This window comes from Mustela erminea, chromosome 3, assembly GCF_009829155.1.
Source record: "Mustela erminea isolate mMusErm1 chromosome 3, mMusErm1.Pri, whole genome shotgun sequence".
Taxonomy (NCBI): domain Eukaryota; kingdom Metazoa; phylum Chordata; class Mammalia; order Carnivora; family Mustelidae; genus Mustela; species Mustela erminea.
In genome coordinates, this window is record NC_045616.1 from 13,952,703 (window position 1) to 13,965,903 (window position 13,201).

At 47.1% G+C, this 13,201-nt stretch overlaps 1 protein-coding gene across 1 annotated transcript in view; it reads left to right on the forward strand.

Moving 5' to 3' along the window:
- Positions 1-441: 441 nt before the first annotated feature.
- MAPK9 (mitogen-activated protein kinase 9) overlaps positions 442-13,201 on the forward strand; it is a 49,350-nt gene continuing 36,590 nt past the window's right edge. Inside the window, 1 exon segment of the mRNA XM_032335270.1 lies at positions 442-677. The gene's annotated coding sequence lies outside the window, so the exon portion shown is untranslated.

Sequence of the window (13,201 nt, forward strand, 5' to 3'; positions counted from 1 at the left end):
CACCCCGCGCCGGGCTCCTGGGCGCCGGCCGCCAAGGCTCCGGCCTACCCTCGTGCTCGCCCTGAACTCTCCCTCAAACGGCCGGCTCCGTTCCCCGACAGGCCGCCTCTCCGCGGCCACCCTGCACCTGCCGCCCGGAGCGCCCGGCTCTTGGTCCGCCCGTCGGCCTTCTCCGCCGCCTCCCGGCTCCCGGCTCCCGCGTGCCTGGTGGTGGGGAAGGCTGACTCCGCGCGCAGTCGGACCCGAAGGGCGCCCCGCACAGGCTGGAACAGCTGCGCGGCCGCCGCCCGCCGAGCGCTGCCGAGCCGCTCCGAGCCCCGCACGGAGACTCCGGCTCCGCCCTTCTCCCCGCCCACGCCGCCCGTCACGACCCTCCCCCCCGGCGCGATTGGCCGCGCCTGCCCGGCTCTCCGCGGGCTGATTGGTGAGCGCGCGGGTCGGTCAGGCCGGGCGCCGCGGCGGCGGCGGCGGCGGCGGAGGAGAAGGGAGCCGGACCGGAAGGGTCGAAGCGCCCCGGCGCCCCTCACACCCACTGCGGCGGCGGCGGCGGCGGGGCGGAGCGGGGCGGGGCGGCTGGCCGGCCGAGCCCCCGGCAGCGGAGCCGCGAGCGGCCAGTGCGCAGCGCCGCCAGTCCGCCCGCTCGCCCTCTACCCCTGGCACGGCGGCTGGGAGGCGAGGTGAGCCCGGCGGGCGGGCGGGAGAGGCCTGGCAGGGGCTGCTCGAGCGCGCCCCGCGGGGAAGGAGCGGCGGGAGGGCCGCGCGGCCGCAGTGGGCAGGACTGGGGGTCGCGGGGTCGCGGGGCCAGGGGCTGCAGAGCGGGCCGGGCTCTGTGGGGGCGCAGGCGGCCCTGGCCGCCGCCCCTGCCCTCCCGGCTGCCGCAGTCGCCCCCTCCCGCCCGGCTGTCACCAGCCAGGGGCTGCGGGCCCGCTCCCTGGCCTGGCTCTGGCAGACGTGCGGCGGGGTCTGTGGACGCCATCCCTCCGGACGGAGGGGCGCGCAGTGGCATACCCGCGCGGGGATGCTAAGGACCCGGAGTCTGGTTCCCGCGACCTTGGCCAAGGCACTGACCCTCGGGGTTCCAATGCTTTCCCCTAGGGAAGGTGGGGAAATGTCTCCCGTTCTGGACAGGGTTGTTGTCCGGCTGTGTCAGTGTGTGTGAAAGCGTCTGGGCGGGAGCCCGGGCTCGTCTGCGGGAAATTGGGCGGGATTCCGCCCCATGCTTGTGTGAATTGGACAGGAACCCTGTGCCCTTCCGCCCAGAGACCCCCATTCCCGCGCTGCTCCAGTGCCTAGTCATTGCACATTCAGTGCCTAGCAGTGCCAGAGCGGGCCCTGCCCACCTCCCCTACCACTCCCACCGCCCAGAACTCTGCCCTACAGTCCCACCCATCGTCTGCCCTGCCTTGACGGCTCAGCCCTATTTACCTCAGGACCTTTGCACTTCCGTTTCCAACGCTTGGAGCTGTCTCCGGTATCTTTGCACAACTGGCTCCTTCTGGTCGGATGTCTCATTTTCCAGGAGGCCTTCCTTGACCGCTCTCTTTATCCCCTTTGTCATTCTAACTCATTATTTTGTTTAGTTTTCTTCCTAGCGTTGCCTCTGGGTTGAAATAACTGTGTCTGTCTGTTGATTTTGTTTCCCTACTAGGATGTAGCTTTTTGAAAACAGGTAGTTGTCTGATTTGTCCCCTGCGTTGTCCCCAGTACTTAGAAGGCACACAGTGAGAATTCAGTGATACCAATTCAGTGAACGAATGAATGACCCTGCTTGCTGTTGCTTCTGCTTTGTCAGTTTATTTACTGACTTGACTAACTCGTGAAATATGTAAGCAGATGGAAGCTTGTTCTCGTTTTGCACAACATCTTAATGTCCTTGACCCCTTTATTTGGTAACTGTCAGAACAAGCTGTGATGTGAAACTTTACATTTTTGTGATATTTTAGCTCTAATTTCCTTCCACACGTTCGGGAGGCGGTTACCAAACTCTGCATTATCTAGGTCAGGCTTTCTGCTCAGCCCTGGGGACACAAAGGCAATAGCAACAGGGTCCCTTCCTCCAGAAAGCCCAGCAGAGGCGGCAGATACATGGACAGGTTAGTGCCAGGACAGTGTGATGGAGTGTAGTGGAGGGGCTCCTCTGTGGAAATGTGGAGGAAGTGACAGGTGGTACTAGAGTTGGGCCCTGAAGAGAAATTCGCCAGGCAGGGAGAGGCACAGAATGGGGGGAAAGGGCAGGGCGGAGGAAGGACATTAGGCCAGTCTGGGCTCAGGAGTTAGCCTGCAGGATGGTGAGGACACTGGAAAACCAGACCTCACCCCACAATCTTAAGAAAGAAGTCGGAACTCTACCTTGTATTCCTATGCTCCTGATTCTCAAGTGTTGGCAGTATCTAATTTTAAAAAAATTTTCAATGCTCTGAGCCATGCAAAATTCATTTAGCTTGGTTGCAAGACTGTTGGCTCTCCAGGGCAGGGTGTGTAGGAGGGCAGAGCGGGAAAGGTAGCCCAAGGCCAGGGGAGTGGGGCCCTGTTTGTTTATTCGGGTACTCACACTTAATTGTCACTGGTGACCCCCTGAGTAGCAGCTGTGAAACCCATTTCTGCAGAGGTGGACGAGGAGGCTCACAGAGTTCCAGCAGTGAGCTTCACAGCATGCAGCTTGGAAAGTGAAATTTGAACCCAGGCCTCTCCCCAGGAAAGCATCCTTTCCTGGGTTCCTCAGCTCTCACTGTTCTCTTTTGGCTTTTAATTTGTTCTGAAAGAACAACATCCAATCTAGGTGTTTGCCTCCATTTAATCCTCCCCCTCTTCTTTTTTTTCCCAAAAGGATCCTGCAGGGTTAAAGATAATCCTATTTTGGCATAGTCTTCTCTGGAGAGCGTTGATATTCCTGAGGATTTCATGTTTGTGACGCCAGGATTAAAATGTGTTTGAAATAAGTGTTGGAGGGCATATTCAATTTGTCTATTTAAAATAAAATGTTCTTAATTTTCTGGATAAAGAAAAGTGCCAGATGAAGCAATTAACAGCGAGTGAAGCAGTTGTTTTCATGATGCATGAGGTAAAACAGAAACCACATTTTCTTAACACTTGATTTGGCAGTCAGGGCAGCTATTTGTGGTTTAAATATGTAGCTAGACTTCTCCTCAGATTAAGATGACTTTTTTTGTTACATCATTTTCTTGAAAATAATTAAGTTTGTACTTGGCCTTTCGTGATTGCGTCAACTAGTTTCAAGGTCAGTCTTTATTTTAACTGTTTATTATGAGAACTTTCAAACACAGACGATAGTAGCCCGCTTCCACAGTTGTCAACTCCTGGCCCATCTTCTTTCACCAGCACCCTCCATACTATTTTCAAGAGAAAACTAAATGTCATGTCATTTCATCCATGAATGTTTCAGTATATATCTTTAAAAGATAAGGACTCTTTCGAACTTAGAATCACAGTAATGCCTTTATATACTCAAATAACCAATGTTCACATTTCCAGTTGCCCCATAAGTTTTATGGTTCTTTAACAGTTTGTTCATTAGAATCAGGATCTAGATGAGGTCCATCTATTGTGATTGGTTGGTACATCTCTTAAGTTTCTTTTAACCTGTAGATTCCCCCCTCTATTTCTTTTTGTTTGTTCATTTTCCTGGGAATTGATTTGTTGAAGCAGTTGCATTTCTGTAGCATTTCCATGGTTGCGTTTTATGGACTGCATTTCTGCAATGTAATTTATCATGTTTCTCTGTATTTCCTGAAAATTCGTAGTCGAATCTAGACGTGGCTTGTTCAGGTTTAGGATGTCCCAGGTGGGGTGCTCTCTTTGATCTAGAGGCAGATGCTCAGTGCCTAGACCCATTGATTCATTAAGGGTTGTACCATTTGAGAGGAAAGTTTATATATATTTTGCACAACAAAGGCTCATTGTTTCAGATTTTTATATTGGCCTTTGAGTTGCCACTTAAAATATTTTTAATGGATGCCTCAAATCCTCTTTGGTAAATGCTGGGGTATAAATTAATAGAAAATAATGAGCAAGAGTAATCACCATTTTAACATAGGACTTTTTTATAGTTAAAGAAGTTTACTAAATATTTGAAGGTGAAATTCAACAAATTTGATTTTATTTAATGTATTTGAGATTTTTTATGTGTTTGTTTGTTTTTTTGGATTTTGGTCCCATAAACTATTTCACCACCACCCCTTCCCTCAGCTAATATTACTTCACAAAGATTACACACTCTAAAACTTTTCAGAGATAGTAAAACTGGATTCCAAGGATACATGGATAACAAATGAGATAGTTCTCTTTTTCTTATAAATGAGCCATTAATATTAACTGCCTTTATGTTAAATGGGTTCTTGCCTATTCTGAAGTTGTAATTTGAAGTGTTTCTATAAATGAATTTTTTTGGCTATGAGGAGAAAGAACGGTGTGAACACCTTTTAATGTATGCTAGAAGTTTCTCTTTCCATAGGCTGGAATAGGAAAAACGTGGGGATTTGTTTAAAAAAACAGTTTTATCCTCCCTCCCCCACAATGATGCTAAGAATGATTGAGAAAGAATGAACTCTTTTAAAAGAACTTTCTTTAAAAAAACACTATATATGTGTGTGTATGTATTTGTATTTGTATAGATCTGTAAGTGATTTAATTCATTAGACTATTTAAGTATTGTGTAGCTCAACCAATGCTGCTATTAGTTTGATTTTAACATATCTGGGCTGAGGGTGCAGCCCAAGTAATAAATCCACCAGCTCTGATTCTGGAATCAAAATCTGTTTCACCAATTCCTAACTAGACTCTCAGAAACACAGCACCTCTTAGGAAGCAGGTGTCTTCAGCAAATGTCCTGAGATGTCCCCTGCCAGGCACAACCTCTGCACAACCCAGTAATGACCATGTCATCAGCTTTCCCCCTTAGCAGATTTTAGTTCACATTTTCAGAATGCAGACTTTGGGGAGGGGGAGCAGTAAACAGAATGGGTGTGATAATCTTGTCCTAATGTCAGTTGACTTTGAGACCTTGCCCTGTGCTGGGTTCTGTGCTCACTGTCCCCTGAGGTTGATTCAATGCTCATCCCTGTTTTATAGATGAGTGTAGTCCAGGATCGTCTGGCCAAGTGGCAGGCCTGTTACCCTCTGACCCCAGAGTCCCAATCTTTTTTTTTAAATAGGTATCTTTATTGAGCTATTACGTGTTATAGTTTAGTATCTAAAGAGAAAATCTAGAAATCCTATTCCAGATAGCTATTTTGACAATTCTTATAAGAAATATTTATTCTAAATCTTAAGTCTGTATACTATAATTTAGAAGAGTAGAAAACACATACAGTAATATGTGTTTTTTTCTTTTTACTTTTTTGCCCCCTTCCCATTTCTCCTACACCAAACCCTACCTCTAGCAACCACCAATCTATTCTCTTTATAAGGTTGGTCTTTTTCTTTCTTTTTTTTTTTAAAAGATCCTTCGTATAAGAGAGATCATATAATATTTGTCTTTTTTTTTTTTTTTAAGATTTTATTTATTTGAGAGAGAGCACGAACAGGGGAAGGGCCAGAAGGAGGTGAAGCCAACTTCTCACTGAGCAGGTTGCTGAACATGGGCTTGATCCCAGGACCGTGGAATCATGACCCCAGCTGAAGGCAGGCATTTAACCGACTGAGCTGCCTAGGTGCCCCAGTATTTGTCTTTCTCTGTCTGACTTCTTTCACTTAGCATAATACCCTTGAGTTCTGTCCATATTGTCATAAATGGCACATTTCCTTCTTTTATGTAATATTTAATGGGTATATAAACCACATCTTCTTTATCCACTCACCCACTAATGGACACTAGGTTGTTTCCATATCTTGGCTGTTGTAAATAATGCTGCAGTGAACGTGGGGGTGTGTATTATTTTCAAGTTAGTGTCTTTGTTTTCTTTGGATAAATATCCAGAAGTGGAATTGCTGGATCAAATGGTCATTCTATTTTTTAATGTTTTGAGGAGCTTCTGAACTATTTTCCATGGGAGCTGCCCCAGTTTATATTCCCCCCAACAGAGACAAGGGTTTCATTTTCTCCACATCCTTTCCAGCACTTGTCATTTCTTGTCTTTTTGATATTATCCATTCTCGTGGGCCTGAGGTGATCTTGCACTGTGGTTTTGATTTACATTTCCCTAATGATTAACGCTTTTGAGCATCTTTTTATGTACCTGCTGGCCATCTCTTTGTCTTCTTTGGAAAACTGTTCAGATCTTCTGCCCATTCTTTAAGGCAGATTATTTGTGGGGTTCTGTGTATGCGTGTGTGTGTGTGTGTGTGTGTGTGTTTGAGATTTTAGAGAGAGAGCACGCGTAAGCAAGGGTGGGAGGGAGGAGTGGAGAGAGAGGGAGAGCATGGGAGAGGGAAGGAATCTTAAGCAGACTCCTGACTGAGTGTGGAGCCCCATGCAGGGCTTGATCTCATGACCCAGAGATTAGGACTTGAGCCAAAACCAAGAGTTGGACATTCAGTGCACTGAGTCAACCGGATGCCTCAGATTGTTTTGTGTTTTCTGCCATTGATCTGTTTGGGTTTCTTACATATTTTGGGTATTAACCCCTTATCAGCTATATGATTCACAGTATTTTACCCATTCTGTAGGTTGCCTTTTATTTTGCTGATGGTTTTCTTTGCTGTGCAGAAGCTTTCTAGTTTGATATAGTTCCACTTGTTTATATTTGTCTTTGTTGCTCCTGCTTTTGGTGCCAGTTTAAAAAAATCATTGTCAAGACCGCTGTCTGGGAGCTTACTGCCCGTTTTTCCTGCTAGGTATTTTATGGTGGCGCGCAAGTCTTTAATCCGCCTTAACGTTAATTTTTATGTGTAGTGTCAGAGTGTTTGAGTTTCATTCTTCTGCATGTGGCTGCCTGGTTTTCCCAGCACCATTTATGGAAGAGACTGTCCTTTCCCTGTTGCATATTATCAGCTCCTTTTGTCATAAATTAATCAACCATGTATGTGTGGACTTTTCGTTCCGGTGAACTGTTCCATTGATACATGTGTCTGTTTTTATGCCCATACCATACTGTCTTAATTACTATAGCTTTGTAATACTTAATTACTATAGCTTGGAAATCAGGGAGCATGATGCCTCCAGCTTTGTTCTTCTTTCTTAAAATTGCTCTGGCTATTCAGTTCCATACAAATTTTAGGATTATTTGTTCTAGTTCTGCAGAAAGTGCCACTGGAATTTTGATAGGAATTGTACTGAAGCTCTAAATTGCTTAGGGAGTATGGACATTTTAACAATATTGGTTTTTCCAGTCCGTGAACACAGAATATCTTTCATTTATTTGTGTCTTTCATTTTTTCCATTAATGTCTTCAAGTTTTCTGTATAGAGGTCTGTCACCTCCTTGTTTAAAGTTATTCTATTCTTTCTGATGCAGTTGTGAAAGCATCATTTAATTTCTCTTTCTGAGAGTTCACCAGCACATAGAGACCCAAAAGATGTTTGTGTGTTGAGTGTGTATCCTGCATCTTGACAGAATTTGTTCTGTTCTAACAGTTTTTTGGTGGAGTCTACCCAGGAGCCTGCCCTCTGACTCCAGAGCACCGATGCTAACCACAGCACCCTACTGCCCCACCACGTTTCTTATCCCACTTAGCTTTGCCTTTAACAGACATTTACTGGGCACCCAGGATGAAATTAGTAGAGGATTAGGAAGTGAGGCAGACACATTTTCTGCCCTGAAGGAGCTCACGGAGCAGAAGTGGAGATAGATGTGCAGTGCAATAGAAGAGGAACATAGGTTGTGGTGCCAAACATGGGGGCATGCCCAGCACCGTTGGAAGAGAGAGGCTGCAGAGGACAGTGTGGGAGAGAAGCAGGTGCGTGCACTGGACTCTGAAGGAGGATGAAGTTTGGCCAGGAGGACAGAATGGGGAGGGAAGTCACTGCAGGCTGATGAAACAGCTCAGGAAGAGGCCCGCAGGTACACGGGAGCCGGGGCATCAGCCAGCATCTCCGGTGGTTCCCTGTTGCCTGAGAGTGGGCCACGGGCCCTGTTAGCTCCTCTGCTGCACTAGGGATTGGAATGTACTTTCTAGGCAGTCAGTCACCATCAAAGGAATGTAAGCCAGAGAGCAGTATGACCACTGCACATGTTCAGCAAATCTCTCTTTCTCTGTCTCTCTGTCTCTCTCTCTCTCCCTCTCTTAACTCCTTATTTTGAAATCCAGGTTCATAAGAAGTTGTAAAAATAGTACAGAGTTCCCGTACATCCTCCACCCAGTTTTCCCCGTTGGCTGCATGTTTACATAACTGCAGCACAAGACCAACGCCAGGAACGTGGCACTGGTAGTGTGTGCACACAGTTCTGGGGCATTCTGTCACACACAGAGGTCAGTATAAACATCCCCACCACAGTCAAGATACGGAACGGTTTCCTCATCCCAGAGATCTCCCCTGTGCTACCCCATACAGACACACACACACACACACACACACACACACACACACACGTCCCCACCATTCATAACCCTGGCAACCACTAATCTGGTGTACAACTCTGTAATTCTGTCATTTCAAGAATGTTGTGTGAATGGAATTATACTGTGTGGCCCTTTGGAGATGGGCTTTTTCCCTTAAGGATAATGCCCTTAAGATCACCCAGATTGCTGAGGGTATCAGTGGTTGGTTCATTTCTCTTGCTGACTGTGTTCTCTTGTGTTCCGTAGAATGGATGGACAGCACTTTGCTTAACCATTCACCCACTCAAGGACACCTGGGTGGTTTTCAGTGTTGAAATGTGGGTGTTAGTGTTTTAAAATGTTAAAATGTAGGTGCTATGAAATCTGTGTACAGTTTTTTCTTTTAAGATTTTATTTATTTGTTTGAGAGGGAGAGAGCATGACCAGATTGGGGGGCAGAGGGAGAGGGAGAAGCAGGCTCTCTGCTGAGCAGGGAGCCCGATGCGGGACTCGATCCCAGGACCCTAGGATCATGACCTGAGCCGAAGGCAGATGCCTAAGCAACTGAGCCACCCAGGCGCCCCATGTAGTTTTTTATGCAGTCAGATCTCCCTTTCTAAATGGCATGTGTACAGTGGTTTGGAGGTAGCAGGAATGGAGGCAGGGAAGGCACTTGGGTGGTTGCCATGGTGAGGGAGAACTGAGAATGCCCTAATAGGAGCCCAGGGAGCTGGGGCCTGGGAGGGGCAAAGGACAGGCCCTGTTACCTGCAGGGGCCTGTGGAGAGGAGACCTCAATGGACCCTTCCTTCAGGGATGCTGTGATCACCAAACATGAATGTCGTCCTTTATCATAATTTGTAGTATGGTTTAAGAACTGAGGTCCAGAATGATGACTCCGAGATGCTGCAAGGCTCCTGATTATCAAAGAAGGTGAAGTTGTTGCACTTGCTGTTTTGGATAGGAATTAAAGGAAGAAAAAATAGTTTGGTTGAAAACGTCAATAGCAAGTATTGAACCAAGAGGGCGATTGTGAAAATCTGCTTTTAACTGCAGCAGTTGGTTATTTTAGATCTTGCCTGTTGTGGGTATCCTGAACCATTTGTGTGGTTGAAGGTTGGCCTGAGTGTGAGGGCGACTGACTCGTCATCATCAGAAGAAAGTGTCTTGGTGGAGTGAAGCCAGCAGGATGCGACGTAAAGGGCTGTGTTTTTTCCTGGCCTGGTCCTGACCAGCCCTTGGTCACTGCACTTTACTTTCTAAATACAGTGAGAGAGATAGTAATTAGAACAGGGTATTGGGAAGGACAGGAATAGTGTCATCAGACACGCCTAAATTGAGACCCGGGCCGTGCCACTGTCCAGCTAGGGATCTGGGCTGCTTCCTCACTGTCTCCTAGCTCCTGCCCTCATCTGCAGAGTAGGGGCAGTGCTGCTCCCCCAGTGGTTGCAGAGAGGGGCAGAGGGCAGGGGGTTGTTTATAACCTGCAGTTCACAGCCTGGCCCACTCTCCTGCCTGTGGCCTCAGCTGCCCCAAACCTACCCTACATTTAGGTCTCACCTTTCCATTTAAAAGGGTTTAATTTGTTTGTTCGTTTTAATGTGAAATATGTGCATGACTAAAAAAAAAAAAAAAACCACAGAAAGTTACAGTGGGAAGAGTAAGTCTCATTTCCCACTTCATTTCTGCACTTGCTCACATATTGTGTATGTGCGAGCGCATGCACGGGACCCTTCCCACAGACTGGCGTTTACTACGTACATTCTTCAACTTTTTTGCCTTAAGATGTCTTGGACATCATTCCTTTTCAGTACACAAAGTCCCTGCATTATTTTTAATCACTTTATTGTGCTTTCATGCCATAATTTAGTCACTCATTCCAAGTATACCTTTGAGGTTATTTCTCCTTTTTTTTTTTTTTTTTGCCAGTTACAGGAAGTGCCACAAACATTCTTGAAAAAGTATTTTTGAGCTTTCATACATACATTTTTGTCCAATACGTGTATAGAACAGTAGTTTCCAGGTTAGGAGTCACATGCCTTTAAATTTTTCATTAGATAGTATGTCTTCTCCTCGCCAAAAGTGTTTCACCAACTTACAGTGCTTGCAAGCACAATGGAGAAGGCCTGTTCCTGCATCCCTGGGTTGATACCGTGAACAGACTTGCATTCGTCTTAACTCCTCTTGGAAACCTTCCTTGACAGCCATGTCTCACTCGCACACGCTCTCTGCTTATTCACTAGCTGCCCCTCAACATACCACTGTGCTGGGCCCCTGCCCTTGGGCCCACTTCTAGCCCTAGGATACTTACTAGGTGGTGTGATGATCATGTTCTTCGCCATTCGAGGAAAGGGACAGTCTGGATAGTGCCCTCTTAATAACCATTACCTTGTCCTTGGTGTACAGGAGGCCCTCATGAAGTGTGGGGAGGTCTCAGCGAATGGTAGCTGATGTCCCCATAGGACTCAGACATTAGTATCTTATTTACAGTAGTTGAATTGCATGTATCTAGAGGAATACTAGTGAATTTTTTAAAAGCATTTCTTATTCTAGGCTCTAAACAAGTTAGGAATGTTCCTCCTACCCCACATTTATCTGTAGAGTGGGTTGATTTTACTCCAGAATTCCTAGAGGGGATTCTGCAAGAGTCCTCAGTCTTAGACCAGTAGGGATTTTAGATGAGAGCATTTTGTTCAACAAGGATTCATTGAAGTAGCGTGGTGAAGAGAGAAGGGCATGGACATGAACCAGATGCCTTTAGCAAAGGCTGGGCCAACTCCGTCCCTTGAGCTGTCTGCCCAGTACGCACAGGTCTGAAGAACCCAGGGAGCAGGATGTGTCCTGCGTGTCCCCCAAGGAGCAGAGTGTGTCCCCTTGTGTCACCAAGGAGCTTTTTCAGTGGATCATGGTAGACACTGGACACTTCCTTAAATTTCTCAATGTGTGAGAGTGAAGACAGACCCTTCCTGCTTTAGAGGTGCTCCCTGGCTGGGGAAGGGAGACAGAGGCAGACCTGCTGAAACCGAGTGACCGTGTAGAAGCAGCGTGGGCGGGGACTAGGTCCTACTGCGGGAGCCCAGGGGAGGAATCAGTGCCCACCAGCAAGGGAAGTGAAGGCAATGACTGCACCTTCAGTGTGTTGATAATGTGGTTGTATGAAGAACTCGTACACTTCCCAATTTGTAAACTGTCTTCTAAAACCCAGGCGATGTCCATTTTGTTGAAATAGAATCTCAACAGAGTTGATTTCATTAACAACTAAATTACTGGCTGTCTCCTGCTCACGGAGCCCAAGGTTGACAGAGAAGGTGGCTCTGACAACTTCTCTCTTATGTGCATGTGGGTTTTGTTTTGTTTTGTTTTTGTCTACTAAGCGCAACATCCTTTAATTTAAAACTTATTTTAAATCTTGAGATGAAAATCTATCCATCCTCAAACCTGATGATGTAATGTTCTCCCCAAATCCACAAAAGCTAATCCAAGAGTGTGGCAGGCAGAACACAGGTCCCAGCAGCTATAGCAGAGGAGAGAGAGCTCAGGATTGCTCAGCGAGGGTGGAGGAGTACGTTTGCGCCAGTCTGCGAGCCGGCAGGTGGGCCACCGTGCGTGGCGTCTCCATGCTGCAAGATCATTCAGGACTCTGGCTGGTGGGCGGCTCTGCCCTCTCCGGCACGTGACTTCCATGTCTGGGTCGATGACAGCTGTTCCCCAGCCAGTAGCAATGGAGAAAGATATGTTGGACAGCAGGCAGCTTTCTTTAAGATGGAAGAAAGAAAAGAAAAATGCTGTTGCTCTGCTCACCCGTCAGGTGCCAAAAGCTGGTCATCTGGCCACACCTGGCTGCCAGGAACACAGCCAGATGTCATGACTAGTTGGGTGGCCACCTGTCCAGCTGGAACAGGGAGGCTTCTGTCCTAGAATGAAGGATGGAGGAGGGGTCCTGGAGATCTGCAGCAGCTTGTGGCTGTCCTGCTGCTCATCACTCTGGCACTGCGGTTTACCTATCCGAAGCCAGACTCGATGATTGCTTGTGCGCCCGGCTTCCCTCCAGCGGCTTCACCTGCTTTCCCCTCTTCTCCAGGTCGTGTACATGCTTCCTCCAAGACGTGCATTCACTTCTCGTCCACACCAGCCACAAGCCTGTCCTGTTTTGCCAGGTCTCCCTGTCTTCAGTCCTGCCCACTCCAAACCATCCCTCTCTCAGCTTCTCAAATGACCACTCTGAAAAGCAGGTCAGGACCCATGTCTCTCTGCCTCGATTGCTCCGTGGCCCAGAGGCCTGGAGCCCAGATGGCTCAGCCACTGCCCTGAGAATTGGTATTTAAAAAAAAAAAAAAAAAGCTGGGAAACAGGAGTGAAGGAGTGGTCAGCTGGAAGAAACTATTCACCTCGATTTAAATTCTTTATTTAGGCCTGTTATCAATCAGCTTATTTCCATATTTAATGGAAATTCCCAGGCATCACTGTATCAAAAATACAAATTATCACTCCATTGACTCAGTGGGTCGCCATCAAATATTAGATGGTAGAACAAACAGGAAATTGCTGGAGCTGGGCAATAAAATTTTAAGTTCCCAGTTTTTAAAACTGTATAGGACGTTTACCTCTAGGATTCACTTGATGGCTTTTTAATTTTTTTTTTTTTTATAAAAGGGCAAAATAAATAGCTTGCTGACTTTTAAATAAAAGTCTTCAGATAAGAGCCAGGGAACCCTGTCCGTGTAGCTGCCTGCTAATCACACAGGCTCCTGCGGGGTAGGGATCTCG